We start from the raw sequence: 15,456 nt of genomic DNA, 5'->3' as shown, positions 1-15,456 counted from the left end.
AGAAGGGTGAGGAACACAGCCAGGAACAGACTCTCACCAGGGGGTCCACATAACCACGTGGATGAGAACCAGGCAGGAGTGTCCTCACACTAGTGGGGCCACATCATCGAAAGGTGAGGAACCCAGCAAAGGTGGCCACAAACCAGAGGACCCACATCACCAAGGGGTTGAGAGTGAGGTAGGTGTCTGGATGGGCATATTTAACACTCATTTCCCACCAGGAAGAGGAATTAACCAAAGGCTCAGCGTGCCCTTCCAGAAGAAGATTAGGGCCTGAAGCAGTCTTGCGGGTTTGCGGTCAGCTCACAAGAAAGCGAGTTGAAGAAAGGAGCTCAGGGGCACTGTCATTCACAAACCTGCAGAGTTATAAATGACAGCCATCGTCCAAAAATATATTGAAGTAAGGCTGTGAAGAGGACTTGAAAGCGGGGCAGAATTGCAGGAAACCGATTTCAGGAGGTAGACTGGATTTGCATTTAAAGCATAGGAAAAGAGGCAGAACATCGACAATGATGCACTTGGCAAAAAAGGGCGTATGAGTTCGTTCCTGAATATATTCAGGAAAAAACACATACGCCCTTTTTGGCAAACCAAGCAAGCTTGCAATGGAAATCCAAACTACTATGAAGTGTCACTTCCCCCCGGTCTAAAGGGCCATCTGAGAAAAGTGTAAAATCCAGAAAGGCAAGACAGGCCATGGGGAAAAAGGAGCCTTGTTATGCTGATGGGCGGGATGTAAATTGCCAACAGCCACTCTGGAGAAGTGTATGGTGTTTCCTGATACATCTGAAAAACAAAGCAACAGAGTCTAGGGCATTTCCACTTATGGTCCTATAGCTTAGGGAAATTAAAATCAAAAAGACACAGCCACCTCAAAATTTACGACGGCTCTGTTTACAGGAACCTCTTCTACAGTACAAGTTAAATATCCCAGAGAACAAATAATTGATAAAGAACTTGCGGTACTTACGTACAACAGAATACCACTCAGCAATGAAATCTGTGTCACCAGGCCTGTACCAGCATAATGAGTGGATTGAGGCACGATGATTCTAAGTGAAATAAGTCACACAGAAAAAGAAACATCATAAGGTATCACTAATGCACGGAATGTAAACTTGGCTACACATGAACTGAATTACAAAACAGAACAGGGTCTCAAGTTTAGAAAACCAACTTATGCTTGCTTAAGGGGAAAGGTGAGTTGGGGTGCTGCATAAAACCAGAGTTTGAAATTAGCACAGATACCGCTCCATAAGCCAAATATGCAATAGACAAGACCTACCCCTTGCTTAACGAAATGGACTCAACAATGAGGTATCACCTCACACCTGTTAGAATGGGCATCATCTGAAAATCTACAAACAACAAATGCTGGAAAGGGTGTGGAGAAAAGGAAGCCTCTTCCACTATTGTTGGGAATATAAATTGATAGAGTCACTATGGAGAATAATATGGAGTTTCTTAAGAAACTAATAATAGAATTACCATATGATACAGCAATCCCAGTACTGGACATATACCCAGACAAAACCATAAATCAAAAAGAGACATTCACCGCAATGTTCATTGCATCACTATTTACAATATCGAGGTAATGGAAGCAACCTAAATGCCCACACACAGACGAATGCATAAAGATGTGGTACATATATAAAATGGAATATTACTAAGCCATGAAAGGAATGAAATTGGGTCATTTGTAGAGACGTCGATGGATCTAGAGACTGTCATACAGAGTGAAGTAAGTTAGAAAGAGAAAAACAAATCTTGTATATTCATGCATATATGTGGAACCTAGAAAAACTGTACAGATTAACCGTTTTGCAAGGCATAAATAGAGCAACAGATGTAGACAACAATCGTATGGACAACAAGGGGGGAAAGCTCTTGGAGGGGTGGTGGTGGGAGGAGTTGAGAGATTGGGATTGGCATGTAAACATTTATATGTATAAAATAGATAACCAATGAGAAGCTGCTGTATAAAAATATAAAATAAAATTCAAAATTAAAAAGAAATAAAATTTAAAAAATAAAACAGAAAAAACAATTATTCCCTTCACATACATGTATTTATATGAATAAATTATTTCCATGCTTATATCTGTAAATACAAAAAAGAGGAATAAAATCTACCTTGAACCAAAAACGAAAAAGAGAAAAAAAAAAAAAAACAGAACCCACCAGTTACTCAGAGGAAAACCGTATCAGGGCACTTGCTCCAGTTGTAAACAATTCTGAAGTTGGTCAGTGGTGAGGAATCGTCTCCCATTCAGCCAGCAGCCCCCACACAACAAGCGTCCTCATTGCAAAGCTGGGGCACCGTGCCAAGGCATCTGTGAGTAAACGTGAGCTGAGCCCCAAGGCAGTTGCTGCTGAACTGTTCCCACCCTTCCCAGGTAAAACACCTGAATATATACAAGGACTTGAAAGCCTAGAGGAAGGGCCATGGAGCCACACGAGTGACAGCATGCCAGCTGACTTGGTGCCTGCAGGCCAGCCAGGATGGTCCTGGCTCTGGGTGCTCTTCTGGAAGATTTCCATTTCCCTGCCTGAGATACCCGTCCTGTCCCTGCCCCCACTGCTTTTTTCCTTCCTCACCTCTGCCCAGGGAGAAATTCCAGCAGCAGGTATGGGTGACACATCCTCTTCTTTAGCAGGTGGCAGCCTGGCAACTGCTGCAGAAAGTCCAGCAGAGCCCCACTCACACTGGGCCACCCACAAAGCCGTGGCCTCTCACTCCCTCCCACCAGCCCAGCCCCGAGACTGCTGACAGGGCAGAGAAAATGGCGTCAGGCACAGCTGCAGGGGCTTTTGCTGCCTGGAGTGGTATTTATATTGATCTCAACCCAGGCACACCTGGGGAGGGCTGGCCCGCACGGTAAGGCTGCCCAGGTCAGCCAATCATCACCCCTCAGGGCTCACAGTTGCAGAAAATGGAACTTGCTGAACCGGACAGGTCCAAGGAACAGGTGTGGGCTCCTGAGAGTCAGGATAGACAAGGGGCTGCAGCTTTGGCTTGTTTTCTAATCATTTTATCTGGCCCATGAGTGGGAGACAACTTCAAGAAAACCCTCTCCTAATGAGAGGAACCCAGGAGTCAGGGAGAGGAGGGGTGGGTGGTGGTTGGAGACAGAGGCCTGGTGCCCTGTGTGCAGTGGAAGTCTCTGGAAGACCAGGTGGAGGGAGGCCACACAGAGTGATGCCCAGGGTCACAGACCTGTCGGAGCTGCTGTTTCTTAGTTCAAGTCCTGCTCTGAGGTGCTCTGTGTCAGCTCTGAGCGACAGGTGAGCTGGGGGTGCTCTTCAATGAGGGCTATGTGCACGGTTCCTGTGTGCCCAGCCCTGCCACGGTACCTGCAAGGGTAGCTCTGTATCCTGGGAGGGGCCTGACCATGAGAGCCCCGTGGGCTGGGTTGGGGGTGGGGTACCTGCCCAGGAGAGCTCCATATCCTGGGATTGGCCTGACCACGAGAGCCCCATGGGCTGCTGGGGACCTGGTAAAGGATGTCAGGACAGTCAGTGAAGCCACCGAGGATATACCTCCAGTTGCTCCTGATTCCTACACCCTGCTGGTCATTCTACCAACCACCAGGACATGGTATTCTGTATTAGTCTTCAATGATGCCTTCTTTTGTATTCCATTAGTCCCAGAGTCACAAGAAATTTTGGCTTGTGAGTGGCAGGACTCAACATACAACTAAAACAATACTTCTGGGCCGTCTTGCTCCAAGGGTTCAAAAATTCCCACACCATCTTTGGGGAAAGCTTAGCTAAAGACCGAAAAGTTCTACCTCTGGAAAAGGAAACCCTCCTTCAATATGCAGATGACATTCTGATCGCCAGCCCTACTACGGAGGCCTCTGAACTACCAAGCCAATAAAGGATAGAAGTTGTCCAAGAAAAAGCTCAAATATCACAGACTGTGGTGACCTGCCTGGGCTTCATTCTCACACAAGGTCAGAGAAGCCCATCCCAGGAAAGGGAAGAAACCATTTGCAACCTTACCACTTTCTAAAACTAGAAGACAGCTTAGGGGTTCCTGGGGAGGCCAGGGTTTGCTGCTTCTGGATCCCTAACTACAGTCTACTAGCTGGGCCTCTATATGAAACACTGAAAGGAAAAGATGATGATCCTTTTGAACAGAATCCAGAAGTGGCCTTTCAAGAATGGAAAGAGCAGTCAATTCAGACCCTTGCCCTGGAACTCCCTAATTGAGCTAAACCCTTTGACCTTTACATTCCCGGTGAAAGGTGAATCGCCATTGGAGAATTAGTGCAAAAACTGGGACCACTTGAAATGGAACAACGCAAGAATGCCATCCAGGTAGGATAAACTACAGTCACCAAGGGGCTTGGCCCACTGCCACATCTGGCCAAGATACTGGCGGTATCTAAAAACCTGGAAATCAGCAGCCCAAAAGGCCACCTCCCTCCTAAGGGAAAAGGACCCCACGTGGTGATCCTAATCACCAACCATGCCCTGAAGTTGCAGGGTTCGCTCCGTGGGCACACCGACCTCGAGTGAGGAGGCCCTCCAACTCCAACATCCAGAGAGATAACCGGGGGCAACAGGGCACCATGACGACTCGTGTGAACATCACTTGACCTGGAGTTTCTCTCATAAAACAACAAGAGTGTGTCCCGAAGGAGTAGACTACTGCTTGCAGGACTTACTGCACCCGGAGGGGAGCTAATAATCTTGGCGGGGGAACCGTATATCACACTGTCACCATAGAAAAGCCTACAGACACCATGATGATGGTGGCCAATAAGACCGGCTGGACTCCTGTTTACTTCAAAAGGCTGTTGACTCAGTGGCCATCATGGTCCTTGATCACCACTGACCCTGGACTGTCTGGGAGTTGAGCGGGCAGGGCTCTGACATCTGGTGCTGTTTTTACGTTAATTCAGGGGCCTAATTGAAGAAAGAGCAGACTACTGGTCAGAGCATCTAGGCTGGCAGAAACGGTCAGCCTAAGGTGGCCGAACAAATGTGGGGCGGGGTGAAACCGGCCCCCACAGCGTCTCTGCACATCTCTTTCCTGGACCCTTAAAGGTCATTAGAATCTATAACACTTCCAATGCTGGTGCTCAGGCGGACGAGCAGGGAGGCAGGGGTCCTGGGGCCAATCAACGTCATCTGGAGGCTGCTGGGGACAAGTTCTGACCCTCGTCCCCTGGTATGAGGGCTCCCAACTCAGCACTCAGCAGTTACAGAAGAAGGGTCTGCACCCTCAGCACTCCAAGAATGAGGAACGGGACAAAAGGCAGAGGAGGGGTTTGTCCCCAGCAAAGCCCATTAAAAATCCCTGGGAGATAAAAATAGAATCTGGGCAATAAAGTCAAGTCTGACCTTTTTTATCCTTTGTGCTTTGTCTAATTTCACGTGCTCCTAGGGTCCCGCATGCAGAGGTTCCACACCCGGCACTTCAGACCAGATTTCCTGGTGCAGAATGGCTGGGTCAACACCTCAGCTCCTGGGGCCCAGTGCAGACTCCGAGATATAGAGCCTGAGCTGCAGCCAACCCGGCCCTTGAGAGCTCTGCCCCCTCCCTCCCACTGACTCTGACAGGATCTCTACACAGCAGCCCAGCCCACAGCCCACGGGGTAGTGCATGCTCTCACCTCTCCATTCTCTGATCAAAATATAAAGTTTCCTTTGCTTGGGAACCAAACTCAGTCTCGATCTGTTGGCCCCAATGACACTGGGCAGGGGGACACTTGTTGGGGTCCACTCTGGAGGATCAGTAACAGAAATTGAGACTATTGTAACTTCAATGAACAGATGTGTGAGCCAAACTGTAGTTAACATAGAACAGTTTATAAGGCTCGGGTAAAATAAGATGTTTCTAACACTTCCATTTGATATTTCCATCACTTTATTATAAGCAAGTTCAGTGAAAAGGTTTGTCTTATTTGTCAGGTCAATATTAGAGAAATGAAGTGATTTCTTTCCAAGGATGTACATCTAATAATCTTGGTTAAAGCTTCAATCTTGTTTTAAATGCTTTTCCATTGAAAATGATACCTCTCTTTCAGCTCCCCCATTTCTGAGAAGTATAAAATCTTATAATTTATTATTACCAAAGGGGAAAGGTGGGAGGAGGGATAAATTAACAGTTTGGAATTAACACATACACACTGCTATGTATAAAATAGATCATCAACAAGGAACTACTGTATAGCACAGGGAACTACACTCAATATTGTGCAATAACCTATAAGGGGAAATAATCGGAAAAAGAATAGATATTTTTATTGACATCATCTATCAATGACAGTTAAAGTGTAACCTAAGGGAAGCCGGTGGTGAGTGCTTCTGACCCTGAAGACTTCAATCATCTAAAGTTTGGACTCTGCCTACTTCCCAAGGCCCTTAATGAACATATGTGTAGCCGTAGCTTAAAAAACTCCCCAGTTTGGGTTTCGGGGAGACACTGATTTTGAAAAAGCCCTGGTGTTCTCCTTACATGAATGGGACTCTTCCTACTGCTAAAACATGTCTGTCACATCCAGAGGATGGTATACCGTCTGATCGGGAAGAGTTTGGAAAAGGCATCTCATCTCCTCATCTCCTGGTGCTCGGGTTCACCCCTCCAGCGTCTTTACTAATAGTCTCCCCACTTGGAGATGTCAACACTGTCAACATCCTGTTGCGTACAGTTTGGAATTTGTCCAGAGGATGAAGCGGAAGGATGAGGAACAATGAGAGACAAGTCCTAGGTGTTCAGACAGGCACATGTCACTCTAATTTCCAATCAGGAAGAGGAATTGACCAAAGGCTAGGGTTGCCCATGGAAACAGTATAGGGCTTGAGGAAATCCCACTGCTTTGTGGCCAGTTCCCATAAACACAAGTTGAACAATGGAACTCAGGGGCAGTAAAATTCATGAAACTGCAGAGTTGAAAATATCTATCACTGAAAAATGTCTTGAGGAAAGTCAGAGAAAAGGATTGGTAAGCAAGGGAGAATGGCAGGAAAGGGATTTGAGGAGGTAGAAAGGACTCGCCATTAAGTACAAGAAAAGGGGCTGAACATTGCCAACATTGCAGTTGGCCAAAAAGGCTGTATGCGTTTTTTTCTGTATATATTCAAGAAAAGGGCATACACTTTTTTAGCCAACCAAACAGGTGGGCACTGGAAATCAATACTACAAAAGATATCACTTCGCATCAGTCAGAAGAGCCATCCTCATAAAGTGTAAACGCCAGAAATGCAGGACAGGGCAAGGAGAAGCGGGAGCCCTGTGAGGCTTATAGTGGAAATGTATATTGCCAACGGCCATTCTGGAGAAGTGTATTGTGTTTACTAAAGCATCTAAAAAATGAGCTACAGAGCATAGGGCACTTGCACTCATGGGCGTATATCTTGGGAAAAACAAAAATCGAGAGGACACAGGCACCCCAATGTTTACTGCCTCTCTGTTTAAAAGATCCTCGACTAGGATATAACTTAAATGTCTCTGGAGGGAAAAAATGGATAGAGATGTGGTACTTATGTAGAGTGGAATATTACTCAGCCTGGAAATCAATGAAATATGGCCAGTTGTAACAACTCCGGAGGAGTTACGTATGATCATTCTAAGTGACATAATTCAAAAAGAAAAAGACACATATCATAAGATATCACTTAAAGGTGGAATCCAAAATGGCTACACATGAAATAAATTACAAAACAAAAACATAGTCAAATATGTAGAAAACACGCATAAGGCTGCTAAACGGGAAAGGTGGGGAGGGGTGAGGCATCATCCAGGAGGTTGAAATTAGCAAAGATACCATTCCAAATACCAAACTGATAATCAACAAGGCCCACACGGTAGCTAAAAGAACTGCACTCAGCACACTCAAGTCACCGGAAAAGAATATATACGACTGGTAAGAATCTGAAAAAGAATTTATTGATGTCTCTCTGTACGTGAATCAAGTGGATGTACAGCAGCAAGAAACAGAGCTTTGAAAATCAGCTGTAACCAATATAGTAATAAATTGAAAAAAATAAACGACAGAGAGACAGAGAAAACCTCTTACAACTTTTCCTCAGGGACGGTGATGCAACATGGATTGAACACATCTAGACCCACAGCAGGATGAGACATAAGGCTGGAAACTGTTTGCGCTAAGAGAAATGTGAGGTTGGGTGAGGAAATGCACACCCTTTAAAGTAATACTACCTGGTACCCATTCAATGGGTCCCAAATCTGCAGGTTCAAGGAATCTTCCTACAGCTAAAACATGCATGGAAAACCCAGAGGACTGTACACCATGTGATCGGGAGATGTGTCTAAAATGCACCTCATTTATCCTCTCCTGGTGCTCCTGTTCATCATTCCAGCCACATTACTTAGAATCTCCCCACTCAGAGAATCAGCACATTTAAACTTCTGTTTCACACATTTTGCAAATTGTGAGGAGGATGAATGGGAAGAGGGGGAACCAATGAGAGAATAGTTGTAGGGGTTTGGACGGGCACATGTCACTCTAATTTCCCATTAAGAATAAGAATTAAAAAAAGGCTCAGCCCGCCTCGCCGGAGCCAAAATAGGGCCTGAAGCAATCCTGCGGGTTTGAGGCCAGCTCACAAAAGAGCAACTTAAAAAATGGAGCTCAAGGTCACTGCAATTCACAAACCTGCAGAGTTATAAATGAAAACTAACGTCCAAAAATATGTTGAGGTAAGGCAAAGAAGAGGATCTGAATGCAAGACAGAATTGCAAGAAACAGATTTCAAGAGGTAGATTGGACTTGCCTTTAAAGCACATGAAAAGCGGCAGAATTTCGACAATGATGCAGTTGGCCCAAAAGAGAGTATGCGTTTTTTCCTGAATATATCCAGGAAAAAACGCATACACACTTTATGGGCAACCAAGCAAGCAAGCAATGCAAATGTGCACAACAAAGAAGTCTCATTTCCCACCGGTCAAAAGGGCCATCCGAAAAAATTGTAAAAACCAGAAATGCAGGACAGGCCATGGAGAACAGGGAGCCTTTATACGCTGATGGACAGTGTGTGAACTGCCCAGAGCCACTCTGGAGAAGTGTATGGTGGTTCCTAAATCATCTAAAAAACAGAGCGACAGAGCATAGGGCACTTCCAATCACGGGAGTATATCTAGGGAAGTCTAAAAATCAACAAGACACAAGCACACCACAGTTTAGGGCTACTCTGTTTACAAGAACCTCAACTTCAGTACACCTTAAATATCCCAGGAAAGAGAACAATGGATAAAGAAAATGTGGTATTTATGTACAATGGAATATCTCTTCACCATGAAATCAATGTAATAAGGCTAGTAGAAGGATAAAGAGTGGATTTAGGTCCGATAATACTACTTGAAATAAGTCAAACAGAAAAAGAAACATATCATAAGATATCACTTATAGAGGGAGGATAAATATGGCTGCACAAAAAATGAATTACAGAACAGAACAGTGTCTCACATTTAGAAGACACACTTATGTCAGCTTAAGGGGAAAGGAGAGGTGGGGTGATGCATAAAACCAGAGTTTGAAATTAGCACAGATACCATTCAATAAACCAAATCAGTATCAGACAAGATCTACACCTTGCTCAATGAACTGGCCTCAACACACCCTATACACCGCAGAGAAATATATCTGAGTAATAAGAATCTTAAAACCCATGTATTGATATATCTCCATAAGGGAATCAAGTGTGCACAGAGCGGCACAAACGCAGCAGTGAAAATGAGCTAAACCCCATTATAGAAATAAATTTTAAAACCAAAACGCAGAAACAATGAAAGAGAGAAAAATTCTTACAAAATTCGCTCAGGGGCTGTGATGCAACATGGATTGACCACATATAAACCCACAGCTGGATAAGACATAAGGCTGGACACTTGGGGCTGAAAGGATTGGTGAGCTTTGGTGAGCAACTGCCGAAAGTTTAATGCAATACTTCATGCTACTTATTCCAAGGGTCCCAACACTCCAAGTTGAAGGGAATCTTCCTACAGCTAAACCATGCATGGGAAATCCAGCAGATGGTATACCATATGATCGGGAAAGGTTTCTAAAATGCACCTCATTTTCCTCTCCTGGGGCTCCGGATCAACATTCCAGCCACTTTACTAACAACATCTCCACATGGAGAGTCAATGTCTTTAAGTTCCGGTATCGCACAGTCTGCAGTTAGTGCGGAGGATGAATGGAAATAGGGGGAACCAGTGAGAAAATAGCTGTAGCGGTTTCAGTGGGCACATGTCACTCTAATTTCACATCAGGAAGAAGAATTAACCAAAGGCAGAGCAAGGGGTCCCAGAAGAAGAATAGGGCCTGAAGAAATCCTGAGGATATGAGGCAAGATCACAAAAATAAGAGCTGAAAAATGGAGCTAACGGCCACTGCAATTCAAAAACCTGCAGAGTTATAAAGGCCAACTATTTTCCAAAAGTATATTGAGGTAAGGCTATGAAGAGGCACTGACAGCAAGGCAGAACTGCAGGAAACCGATTTCAGGAGGTAGAATGGAATTGCATTGAAAACATATGAAAAGACTCAGAACGTCGACAATGATGCACTTGGCCAAAAAGGGCGTATGCGTTTTTTCCTGAATATATTCAGGAAAAAACGCATACGCCCTTTTTGGCCAACCAAGCAAGCTTGCAAAGGAAATCTGCACTACAATGACGTCTCACTGCCCCCAGGTCAAAAGGGCCATCTGAAAAAAGTGTAAAATCCAGAAAGGCAGGACAGGCCATGGAGAACTGGGAACCCTGTTATGCTGATGGGCGGGATGTAAATTGCCAACAGCCACTCTGGAGAAGTGTATGGTGTTTCCTGAAACATCTAAAAAACAAAGCAACAGAGCCTAGGACACTTCCACTTATGGTCCTATAGCTTAGGGAAATTAAAATCAAAAAGACACAGCTACCCCAAACTTTGGGACAGCTCTGTTTACAAGAACCTCGTTTACGGTACAAGTTCAATATCACAGATAGCAAAAAATGGATAAAGAAGTTGTGGTACTTACGTACAATGCAATATCACTCAGCAATGAAATCTATGTCATCAGGCCCGTAGCAGCATAATGAGTGGATTCAGGTACGATGATTCTAAGTGAAATAAGTCACAAAGAAAAAGAAACATCATAAGGTATCACTACTACATGGAATGTAACATTGGCTACACAGGAACTGAATTACAAAACAGAACAGGGTCTCAAATGTAGAAAACCAACTTATGCTTGCTTAAGGGGAAAGGTGAGTTGGGGTGCTGCATAAAACCAGAGATTGAAATTAGCACAGATACCGTTCCAAAAGCCAAATATGTAATAGAGAAGAGCTACTCCTTGCTCAACGAAGTGGACTCAACACCCCATATTAAACACCTAAGAATGTACTTCACTAGTAAGAATCTTAAAACCTACGGATTTATATGTCTCCGAAAGAGAATCAAGCGTGTGTACAGCGGCATAAACGCAGCAGTGATAGGATTGGTGAGGTTCGGTGAGCAAATGCAGACCCTCTGAAGTCATATTGCATGGTACCCATTCCATGGGTCTCAACTTTCCAGGTTTAAGGGATTCTTCCTTCAGATAAAACATGCATGTGCAACCCAGAGTATGATCCACCGTGTGATCGAGAAACGTGTTGAAATGTGTCTCAGTTTTCGTCCCCTGGTACTTGGGTGCAACATTCCAGACGCTTTACTAACACTCTCCCCACTTGGAGAGTCAGTGCCTTTAACGTCCTGTTTGGCCCAGTTTGCAATTTCTGTGGAAAATGACAGGAATAGGGAGAACCAAAGAGAGACTAGCTGGAGGTGTCTGGACGGGCAAATATAACCTTCATTTCCCAACAGGAAGAGGAATTAACCAAAGGCTCAGCGTGCCGTGCCGGAACCACACTAGGGCCTGAAGCAATCTTGCGGTGTTGCAGCCAGCTCACTAGAAAGCGAGTTAAAGAAAGGAGCTCAGGGGCACTGTAATTCACAAACCTGCAGAGTTATAAATGACAGCTATCGTCCAAAAATATATTGAAGTAAGGCTGCCAAGAGGTCTTGAAAGTGGTGCAGAATTGCAGGAAACCGATTTTAGGAGGCAGACTGGAATTGCATGTAAAGCATAGGAAAAGAGGTAGAACGTCCACAATGATGCACTTGGCCAAAAAGGGCGTATGCGTTTTTTCCTGAATATATTCAGGAAAAAACGCATACGCACTTTTCGGCCAACCAAGAAAACTTGCAAAGGAAATCTGCACTACAATTAAGTCTCACTGCCGCCCGGTCAAAAGGGCCATCTTAAAAAAGTGTAAGATCCAGAAACGCAAGACAGGCCATGGAGAACTGGGAGCCTTGTTATGCTGATGGGCGGGATGTAAATTGCCAGCAGCCACTCTGGAGAAGTGTATGGTGTTTCCTGAAACATCAAAAAACAAAGCAACAGAGCCTAGGGCACTTCCACTTATGGTCCTATAGCTTAGGGAAATGAAAATCAAAAAGACACAGCCACCCCAAAGTTTGGGACGGCTCTGTTTACAAGAAACTCGTTTACGGTACAAGTTCAATATCGCAAAAAGCGAAAAATGGATAAAGAAGTTGTGGTACTTACGTACAATGCAATATCACTCAGCAGTGAAATGTATGTCATCAGGCCCATAGCAGCAAAATCAGTGGATTCAGGTATGATGATTCTAAGTGAAATAAGTCACAAAGAAAAAGAAACATCATAAGATATCAGTAATACACGGAATGTAAACTTGGCTACACAGGAAGTGAATTACAAAACAGAACACGGTCTCAAATGTAGAAAACCAACTTATGCTTGATTAAGGGGAATGGTGCGTTGGGGTGCTGCATTAAACCAGAGATTGAAATTGGCACAGATACCGTTCCATAAGCCAAAAATATAATAGACACGAGCTACACCTTGCTCAACAAAGTGGACTCAACACGCCATATTAAATGCCTAAGAATATACCTGACTAGTAAGTATCTTAAAACCTATGGATTTATATGTCTCCGAAAGAGAATCAAGCGTGTGTACAGCAGCATAAACGCAGCAGTTATAGTATTGGAGAGGTTCGCTGAGCAAATGCAGACCCTTTGAAGTCATATTGCATGGTACCCATTCCATGGGTCTCAACTCTCCAGGTTTAAGGGATTCTTCCTTCAGCTAAAACATGCATGTGGAACCCAGAGTATGATCCACCGTGTGATCGGGAAACGTGTTCAAATGTGACTCTGTTTCGTCCCATGGTACTTGGGTACAACATTCCAGACGCTTTACTAACACTCTCCCCACTTGGAGAGTCAGTGCCTTTAACCTGCTGTTTGGCCCAGTTTGCAATTTCTGCGGAAAATGAACAGGAATAGGGAGAACCAATGAGAGACTAGCTGGAGGTGTCTGGACGGGAAAATTGAACTCTCATTTCCCACCAGGAAGAGGAATTAACCAAAGGCTCAGCGTGCCATGCCGGAACCACACTAGGGCCTGAAGCAATCCTGCGGTGTTGTGGTCAGCTCACAAGAAATCGAGTTGAAGAAAGGAGCTCAGGGGCACTGTAATTCGCAAACCTGCAGAGTTATAAATGACAGCTATCGTCCAAAAATATATTGAAGTAAGGCTTCGAAGAGGAGTTGAAAGAGGGGCAGAATTGCAGGAAACCGATTTCAGGAGGTAGACTGGAATTGCATGTAAAGCATAGGAAAAGAGGCAGATCATCCACAATGATGCACTTGACCAAAAAGGGCGTATGCGTTTTTTCCTGAATATATTCAGGAAAAAACGCATACGCCCTTTTTGGCCAACCAAGCAAGCTTGCAAAGGAAATCTGCACTACAATGAAGTCTCACTGCCCCCTGGTGAAAAGGGCCATCTGAAAAAAGTGTAAAATCCAGAAAGGCAGGACAGGCCATGGAGAACTGGGAGCCTTGTTATGCTAAAGGGTGGGATGTAAATTGCCAACAGCCACTCTGGAGAAGTGTATGGTGTTTCCTGTAACATCTAAAAAACAAAGCAACAGAGCCTAGGGCACTTCCACTTATGGTCCTATAGCTTAGGGAAATTAAAATAAAAAAGACACAGCCACCCCAAACTTTGGGATGGCTCTGTTTACAACAACCTCGTTTACGGTACAAGTTCAATATCGCAAAAAGCGAAAAATGGATAAAGAAGTTGTCGTACTTACGAACAATGCAATATCACTCAGCAATGAAATCTATGTCATCAGGCCCGTAGCACCAAAATGAGTGGATTCAGGTACGATGATTCTAAGTGAAATAAGTCACAAAGAAAAAGAAACATCATAAGATATCACTACTACACGGAATTTAAACTTGGCTACACAGGAACTGAATTTCAAAACAGAACAGGGTCTCAAATGTAGAAAACCAACTTATGCTTGCTTAAGGGGAATGGTGCGTTGGGGTGCTGCATGAAACCAGAGATTGAAATTGGCACAGATAACGTTCCATAAGCCAAAAATATAATAGACACGACCTACACCTTGCTCAAAAAAGTGGACTCAACACGCCATATTAAACGCCTAAGAATATACCTGACTAGTAAGAATCTTAAAACCTACGGATTTATATGTCTCCGAAAGAGAATCAAGCATGTGTACAGCGATATAAACGCAGCAGTGATAGGATTGGTGAGGTTCGGTGAGCAAATGCAGACCCTTTGAAGTCATATTGCATGGTACCCATTCCATGGGTCTCAACTCTCCAGGTTTAAGGGATTCTTCCTTCAGCTAAAACATGCATGTGGAACCCAGAGTATGATCCACCATGTGATCGGGAAACGTGTTCAAATGTGTCTCAGTTTTCGTCCCCTGGTATTCGGGTGCAACATTCCAGATGCTTTACTAACACTCTCCCCACTTGGAGAGTCAGTGCCTTTAACCTGCTGTTTGGCCCAGTTTGCAATTTCTGCGTAAGATGAACAGGAATAGGGAGAACCAATGAGAGACTAGCTGGAGGTGTCTGGACAGGCAAATTTAACTCTCATTTCCCACCAGGAAGAGGAATTAACCAAAGGCTCAGTGTGCCATGCCGGAACCACACTAGGGCCTGAAGCAATCCTACGGTGTTGCGGCCAGCTCACAAGAAAACGAGTTGAAGAAAGGCGCTCAAGGGCACTGTAATTCACAAACCTGCAGGGTTATAAATGACAGCTATCGTCCAAAAATATTTTGAAGTAAGGCTGCCAAGAGGACTTGAAAGTGGGGCAGAATTGCACGAAACCGATTTCAGGAGGTAGACTGGAATTGCATGTAAAGCATAGGAAAAGAGGTAGAACATCCACAATGATGCACTTGGCCAAAAAGGGCGTATGCGTTTTTTCCTGAATATATTCAGGAAAAAACGCATACGCCCTTTTTGGCCAACCAAGCAAGCTTGCAAAGGAAATCTGCACTACAATGAAGTCTCACTGCCGCCCGGTCAAAAGGGCCATCTGAAAAACGTGTAAGAACCAGAAAGGCAGGAC

The sequence above is a fragment of the Leucopleurus acutus genome, assembly GCF_964270905.1.
Source record: "Leucopleurus acutus genome assembly, chromosome: 6".
NCBI lineage: Eukaryota > Metazoa > Chordata > Mammalia > Artiodactyla > Delphinidae > Leucopleurus > Leucopleurus acutus.
Note: the sequence above shows the minus strand (reverse complement) of the source record.